Source organism: Schistocerca americana, chromosome 2 (assembly GCF_021461395.2).
Source record: "Schistocerca americana isolate TAMUIC-IGC-003095 chromosome 2, iqSchAmer2.1, whole genome shotgun sequence".
Classification (NCBI taxonomy): domain Eukaryota; kingdom Metazoa; phylum Arthropoda; class Insecta; order Orthoptera; family Acrididae; genus Schistocerca; species Schistocerca americana.
Window position 1 is genome coordinate 822,825,665 of NC_060120.1, and position 8,554 is coordinate 822,834,218.

At 42.3% G+C, this 8,554-nt stretch overlaps 1 pseudogene; it reads right to left on the reverse strand.

The window, feature by feature from the left end:
- Positions 1 to 294: 294 nt before the first annotated feature.
- On the reverse strand, positions 295 to 412 carry LOC124597257 (annotated as a pseudogene).
- Positions 413 to 8,554: the final 8,142 nt, after the last annotated feature.

Genomic DNA, 8,554 nt, shown 5'->3' on the forward strand with positions numbered 1-8,554 from the left:
ACAGTTCACATTGGTGTAGCTTAGTGACGTCGCGTGACCTCTTTCATCCACATGAGTCTGGGACATGGGTGTTGCCCTGCCTACATATGTAAGCACTCCGTCTTCAGGCCACAAGTGGCCCATCGGGACCATCCGACCGCCGTGTCATCCTCAGCTGAGGATACGGATAGGAGGGGAGTGTGGTCAGCACACTACTCTCCCGGTCATTATGATGGTTTTCTTTGACCGGAGCAGCTACTACTCGGTCGAGTAGCTCCTCAATTGGCATCACGAGGCTGAGTGCACCCCTAAAAATGGCAACATCGCATGGCGGCCCGGACGGTCACCCATCCTAGTGCCGGCCACGCCCGACAGCGCTTAACTTCGGTGATCTGACGGGAACCGGTGTTTCCACCTCGACAAGGCCGTTGCCCTCCTGCCTACCTCTACCAGTTGAAAATCATCGCTTCTGGGCACTGCGTTTAGGACACAACCACGTCGCACAGTGGGGTCAAATCTCAAAAAGCTGGCCAAAAGTCAGTACTCGGGGGTTTTCGGGGTCGCTGATTACGAATCCGAAGTCAAAATTTGAAATAAAAACAAAATGGCGGATTTAACATTAATCATGTTTATAGAGAAAATACAAAATATATCCATATGTTATATAATACAATAAAACATACAGTCGGTTGATTGAAAGTTTATAGATCGTCATCCGAAGAATAAGTAGATTCACAATCAGTTGATTCAACTTTTGAATCGCTGGAGCTTACTGTACTAACTGCTATATTTGGCGCAACTAACAATGCTTATGGGAGCAACGACTTCGAATTTTTTCGAGGCTAACACACAATCTTGAAATAAATGGATCGGATATTAATAATAAGCATAAAAAAAGGCTTCCATTGTTTTGGCTCGAGAACGCTTTCTTACAAAATCTTCACGAAAATTTCTTATGTATTTATTAGTAGAATCTTAGGGCGTCTTCAGACATCTGCCCTATGGGCAGTATAGATGAGTTTATCACTTCTGCGCCATGAATCAATACCTTGTGTATCGAAGTTGGCATGTAGAATCTTGGATATAACTGCACGAAGAAGCGATCTGTCTGTAAGGCATAATCTTGGAATTTTATGAAATCGACCTTATGGCCACTCGAGATTTTTTGCAATATCGCATGGGAACGCTTAACCAAGTCCTGATCTACCCCTATTATAGCAGCAAAAATGCTTGAGTTTTCGAAAAATCTTCGAGCAGTATTCCCATCATTCGAACGACCAAGACCAGGCTTTGTTCAATCGATTATCAGACCTAATTCAAAAAAATGGTTCAAATGGCTCTGAGCACTATGGGACTTAACATCTTAGAGCATCAGTCCCCTAGAACTTAGAACTACTTAAACCTAACTAACCTAAGGACATCACACACATCCAAGCCCGAGGCAGGATTCGAACCTGCGACCGTAGCAGTCCCACGGTTCCGGACTGCAGCGCCTAGAATCGCACGGCAGACCTAATTCCATACGGCAACCGTTCTGTGTATTGGTTTTTCGGATCGTTACTTGTTCCTCTTCTTTATCACTACGCGATTGCCAGTTTTTAATTCCAAGCGTATATGCTGCATGTAAACAGCATTAGAAAAACCGTATCCACGCATGCAAAGTTGACACTCCGAACTGTAGATGGTCTTCAGAGACTTACTTCTCTAAAACTGCATCGATACTGTTAAATTCTTTTGAAGTTGCATTGCATTAATAGCATCGTTGAGTACACATATTACGCGTGATAGCATTACAAACTTTACCGTCTTTCATGGAGAAACCAAGTCGGAAAGAAACTAATTCTTTTCCACCTACTATCTTTTCGAAAGGGACAAAATTTTTCTCTTGCTGTTCAATGTATTCCATTTCCTCACGGGTAGCTTCAGGACTCTCGTGAAAAAATTGAATTCTAATTGGTCTGCACAAAGGAGGAGGTCTGCAAAAAGGAGGAGGTGACGGCCTCGGATTTTTCCATACAACTGTCCTTGCTTTTTTTCTTGGTCGTCTTATACAAGTTGTAGCGGAACGATTGAGGTAAAAAAAATTTAGGATCTGACTTGCTTCCATCATCATTGGTGAAGTTTTGTTTGGCCAGAAGTGCCATCACAGCCCCACTTACAAATTAAATTCAAGTTGCGAACATTTTCTGCAGACAAACTTTTGACAACATCCATTTGTGTTAATAATATCCTATCAGCTGTGTGATTCAGCAAAGCCTGTAATTTTACCTCAGCACTACATTCAGTAACATAAATATCTGACTTAGGCGGATAACATTTGAGCTTAGTTTGATATGGCAATGAATACGGCGGAAATAAATCACAGCTGTTCTATTTGCTTCTATTATGAAGCCCCTGATATTGCGATTTCGATAATTTTAGTTCTACTATGAGCGACAGAGTAGCATCGGTGGATAAAGTCGTTTCTCGAATCGTATCTATGGACTCCTTATACTTATTTGCCTTAGATGGGCTCCCCAATTCCACATCACGTACAATTTTTACAGCATATGATTTCCCAGATGATCGGAGGCTCATTTGAGTGGCATACGTTAATTCGTCCGTACTATTTCTTGCCCTTAATTCATCAGTCCACCTTCATTGTGTCCGGTCGTTAGACCCTGAAAATTCTGAAGAAGGCCGACCCAAATTATGGCATTTTTCCGAAGGTTGTTTAGTTTCTTCGAAAGAAACAAATACGCTCGAGCATTCAGAATATTTTTGCAGGAATTTGCCTTCATTTCTCGATACTTGCTGCCACTTTTTACGCAAGTCATGCAACAATTTGCGTAGGACATGTTTTACATTCTCTGATAGAGCGAAGTGTGGTTGCGATTTAGCAGGCATGAAATTTCGATCACTGCATACACTTCAGTTACTTTCTCATTCAAATGACCTTTCAATATCGAAAAAATTTCTCTCTTGTCAGGCTACACGCTTCACCTTCATCAGTGACGGATTCTGAAATTGGAAAATATAATATCTGTATAGGTGGATAATTCCGTATTTAACTTCGTTACTATTATTCATTCCAAAATATTATTTGGAAAGGAGAAGAATATATTCATAAGTGAATCATAGGACTCGAAACACAATGAAGACTGCAGATAAATTCAAGAAAAAGAGCAACATTTCGCTTCGTACCAACGACACAGTTGCAGCTAGATGCAGTAAGTTTTAATTTTTTTCATTCAATAATAGTTCTATCTACAACCTGCGGTCGGTCAGATCGTTCAACTGTGCAGAACTTATAAACTCTTCTCTTCATGTTTAAAATTTTCCGTTCTAATTTTTCGTTCATTTACGCATAAATGATTAATTTATTGTCATCGCATCGACTATTATTATTAATTTTATGTTACGCAGTGATTTTCTACTTACTTGCGGCAGCAGATTCCATCCTTAAGAATTTAAATCGATTGATTTTGGCGTTCTGCTGAATGGAGCGTTGAAATATTTGCTCGCTACGCGACGCGTCTAGCTTGCTGAAGGGTTCCCTTTCAACTGTCCTAGAATAGCAGGTGTAGAGGCTAGGGGGCTCTGGCGACCAGAATTCGACCTTTGGACCCTTCCCAACCCAACCCACGACTAGAAGTTACCCGATCTTGAACTTTATTTTTCGACTTTTGGCCAGCTTTTTGAGATTTGGCCCCACTGTGCGTTTGGAGTGCCCGGCTGCACAGGTCTTGCAGAAAAAACTATTTGCGAGGGGCTACCCACTCCATATAGTTCGCCCGTTTTATATATATTGTGTGTGTGTAAGTATAATTTTGTCGCGTACTGTTTAAAAGAAGCTGGTATCCGATTCTGACCTGTAAGTTGTGTGTATCTTACCCTCCCATGGAATCATCCCGGTTCGAAAAGTGGGACGTCTGTGTTTTTGCTTCGCATTAAGAATTTCTCTTTGTACACGATGCCGTTGTCCACCTTTCAGTTATAAGTTGCTGTGGATGTCATTTTGCTACGAAACCGCTCATGTTCCGAACCTGGGTCGTAATTTTGTGTTTTTAAGGGGACATTGTATGTCCTATGTCGCCAATGTTAAATTATCGAATTTTGTGACCCATTATCTTGGAAACTTTTTAAGACACCAACTTACAATTTTCCATAATTATTGAATGCATCTTTCTATATACACTGAACTAGAATTATTACCAAAAGTGTTTTGTGGTGCATGTTATCTTTTTCTCCAAATACTCAATTTTTTGACAGAATTTTGTAAATAAATGAACATAAAAACAAAACAACTCAGGATATTTTAATTAGTCTGGTTCCATATGTGTTGAATCTCACACTTGGCATGCCGTGAAAATTTCATGTCTCTACCTTCAGTACTTTTTTTAGAAAACGGGTCATTTATTGCAAAGAATGTATTTCAGGGATATTGAGGTTTAAAACTTTTTTTATTACAAATTATTATACAGACTTACATTTCTGTGTCTTTTATGAAATAGAATTGCCCTCGCCCATAGTCTGTGTCTTCTTCAGTGTCACAACAGCCCAGTGCTTCGGTCCTCCTTTTCGTTCTTGCTTCTTTTGTCATTTACTGAGCAGCTAAGTCTGCTTCACATACACGAAGCTCATCCAGTTCCCGCAGTCCTTTAGCTGTGTTCTGTCCAGATCTCACCCCTAACTTCTCCATAACCTTAAGCTTTTCATAGTTCCAACCATTAAAAGCTATTACAGCATCAGACACTGCTAACTTTAGAGTCATAAGGCCAACAAGTACATTTTTGGGCACACGGCACCACACAACATTATTGAACGACTCGTTCACATTCTGGGTGTTTCCGTGGAAAGACTTCTTAGGTAGCTCAGGATTTGCCAAATCTCTGTAAATAGGTTTGATTGCCTCCGTTACTGCCAAAGGAAGAGAATGTTTATGCCTAAATCCAAGCAGGGTGCCAGAAAATTTAGTTTGCATATATTTACACCAAGTGTTTGGTGGAGGTGGACACAAAGCATGACATGGCTTTTCATCAGTTGATATTCGATGGAAGAAAGTGCTCCACACAGCTCTTTCCATCTTCTCTAAATTGTCACAGTTATCTCTAATGGCCTCTCCATAATATTCCTGCAATTCATCAATTATTTTGTCCGTTAGTCTTAGAGCACATTTTATTGCCTTGCCATCAGACAGTTTTGTGTTACCTAGCTTGGTTTTTAGGTTATGCAGACGTGTTCCCATCATTTTCTTGACATGTCCTATACACTCAAGTTCTGAGACGTAGCAGTAGACACAAAACAAAGAAATTCACAGCCTTCTAGACTGTGTAGTTCCCAAGATATGACTGCTCAACTGTAGCAGTATATGTGTAGCCACGAAATTTGACTGTCACACGTCAACATTCAAAATATTATTTGAAGGTATCACAATTGTCTGATTTTCATGTATTATATACCAAAATGTTCAGGATGGTCCAAAGTACATTATGGAGTAGAAAACAGAAAATGTCAAATTTCAACGACTTTCACGTGCAGTGTCCCCTTAATTTGTGTTACGAATTTGTGTTTGTACTTCGCGCTCGTTCTATTTTGAATATTGCACTCATATTAAATTGTACCTGCTGCTGCTTGCCGTACGGTGTTCATCTTTTAGGGTCTTCATTTTACACTAAGAACTTACGTTTGTACGTCGAACGCTTTTAATTCTTCTACTGTAAAAGTTTCAGTTACGTTTATATGTCATTGTTATAACTACTGTAGCTGCATGGTGTTTGCAATCCAAAACCAAAATTAACAAAATTATTAGAAAAAATCTTCAGTTCTTCTAAAATGTTGTGAAACATCCCCTTAGAAAAATTAATGAATTACAGTGCTGATAAACCTCTTACGTTATTTGATTTTCAAACAGCTGAGCAGAACTGAACGTACTCAGACATTTCTCTCTTTACTTATTCTGATCAACACTAAACTGACACACAACATTTTTAGCGCAACGCAATCTGACTTTTAATAATCCCTACAAAAGATGGCCCAGACTAACAATAACCTATACCTTTCACTTACCTCACAAAAATCTTCGTTACTCGAACTACTGCAATACAGCGAGCGCCAATACTGCCAGCTAAATAAAAGAGTCTAACTACTGAAGGCACTAACTACTGATAGGCATAGTTGGCAAATGAAAGATTTTGATAGAGAACAAACAATGTATTTACCTTAATAATATTCAAATGGTTCAAATGGCTCTGAGCACTATGCGACTTAACCTATGAGGTCATCAGTGGCCTAGAACTTAGAACTAATTAAACCTAACTAACCTAAGGACATCACACACATCCATGCCCGAGGCAGGATTCGAGCCTGAGACCGTAGGGGTCGCCCGGCTCCAGACTGTAGCGCCTAGAACCGCACGACCACTCCGGTCGGCAATAATGTTCAAAATATGATGACTTTTGAACATTATTGCCGACCGGAGTGGTCGTGCGGTTCTAGGCGCTACAGTCCGGAGCCGGGCGACCCCTACGGTCGCAGGTTCGAATCCTGCCTCGGGCATGGATGTGTGTGATGTCCTTAGGTTAGTTATATATATATCAGTTCATGATATCCAATATTACAAATTTATTCTTTCTGATGGACACACGTCCAGATCGTCTGCTTTCAAAATTCTGCCATCTCTCTCCTCACATCCTCCCCTGCTGGCAGCTCACCTCCAACTGCGCAACGCTACGCGCTGTTCACACCCAACTGCCCAACAATACAATAGCAAATATTCCAACAATGCAAAGCAGCCACAGACTTTACACAGCACAGTCAGTAATTTTCATATAGAGCGCTACGTCGGGTTACCAACATAAAAGCCTAAACAGCCTACTTACAATGTCTAACCGGCCACTTATCAGTACTGATTCACGAGGCAGTTATACGATGGCTTTACAACAGATAGACACAGAAATAGTCTAAAAGTGATGAATCCTCTGCCAAGCACTTAATTGTGAGCCGCAGAGTAGTCATGTAGTTGCAGATGTGGGCCGAAACAATACTATCATCATCGTCATCGTGAATTATCGCATAAACGAAAGGCATGCGAAGAATTATCAGCGACACAAATTACAGAAATGCAGTCGCCTGGCGTTGCAAGTGACCGGCCTCCCCAGAAAGCGTCCCTAATGAGCGGACCGCGACTCAGAGGGCAGAACATTAGCCGTCGCGCCGCGGCCACGCAGGTAGAGCGGGATGCTGCGCCCTGGATGAGGACCGGGGTCCTGGGACACCCGAGGCGGCCGGCGCTCCAATTACCGTGAGAAGTCCGCGTGCACCTGCAGGCGGAGGAAAGCTGACCGCCGGAAGTCTAATGCAGCTCTCCCACACTCCCCAGAGAGGCTGGCTGCCATCTCTGGCGAGAACGGGGCTTCCTGAGTGTCATCTCAGGAGGAGGCAGGCGAGTCAGTGTGATAAATAGGGTACGGACACTTCCGCTCACCCTGCCTTTCCAAAGCTGTCAACGGTTACCGTTTCTTTTCACGTTGTCTATTTTTTACGTCTGGCGTTAGCTTTACGAGTAAATCTTAGTAACAGGTTACAAGCTTTGAAGTAGAGGGAAGTTCCACAGAATAACAATAAAAAAGTAAATGGACTCTGAATGAAACCATGTGAGCCGTACTGACTCTGCCGGCCGGAGTGACCGAGCGGTTCTAGACGCTAAAGTCTGGAACCGCGCGACCGCTACTGTCGCAGGTTCGAATCCTGCCTCGAGTATGGATGTGTGTGATGTCCTTAGTTAGGTTTAAGTAGTTATAAGTTCTAGGGGACTGATGACCTCAGAAGTTAAGTCCCATAGTGTTCAGAGCCATTTGAACCATACTGACTCTTGTTTGTCCGTGACGCAACGAAAAAATAATAATGTACATATAAAAGGACAGTCTCGCTTGCAAAGTTGCATCCTTCTTATGGTCTTACGTCTAGATTAATTAAGTTTTACCGACACTAGCGTCTTCTGTTGACATACCAGTTTTTCTCTACACTCTAGATTCAATGTGGCCGTCTATTAGACCCTTTGTCACCTGATCTCCACGTTCATTCGATATATACGATATTGCGGTGTCAGTGTTGTTCAAAAGTACGATGCAAAGTTCCTTCGGACAAGCATGCATACATGTCCGAAGAAAGTTTACGTTGTGTTTCTGAACAGCACAGGCACTACACTGCGGTATTTATCCGCCGACACCGGCTGGTTGGTTGATTTTGGGTAAGGAACCATACAGTGAGGTCATCGGCGCCAACGGATAAGGGAAGCATGAGGAACGAAATCGGCCGTGCCCTTCCAAAGGCACCACTTCGGCATTTACCTGAAGCGATTTAGGGAAATCAAGGAAACCTTAATCAGGATGGCCGGACGCGGGTTTGAACCGTCGTCTTCCCGAATGCGAGTCCAGTGTGCTAACCACTGCTCCAGTCGTTCGCCCGATACAGCGCAAGCACTTTCAATTAAAATGTCTATCCGCCCTCGGTAGCTGAGTGGTCAGCGCTCCGGACTGTCAATTCTAAGGGCCCGGGTTCGATTCCCGACTGGGTAAGAGATTTTCTCCGCCCA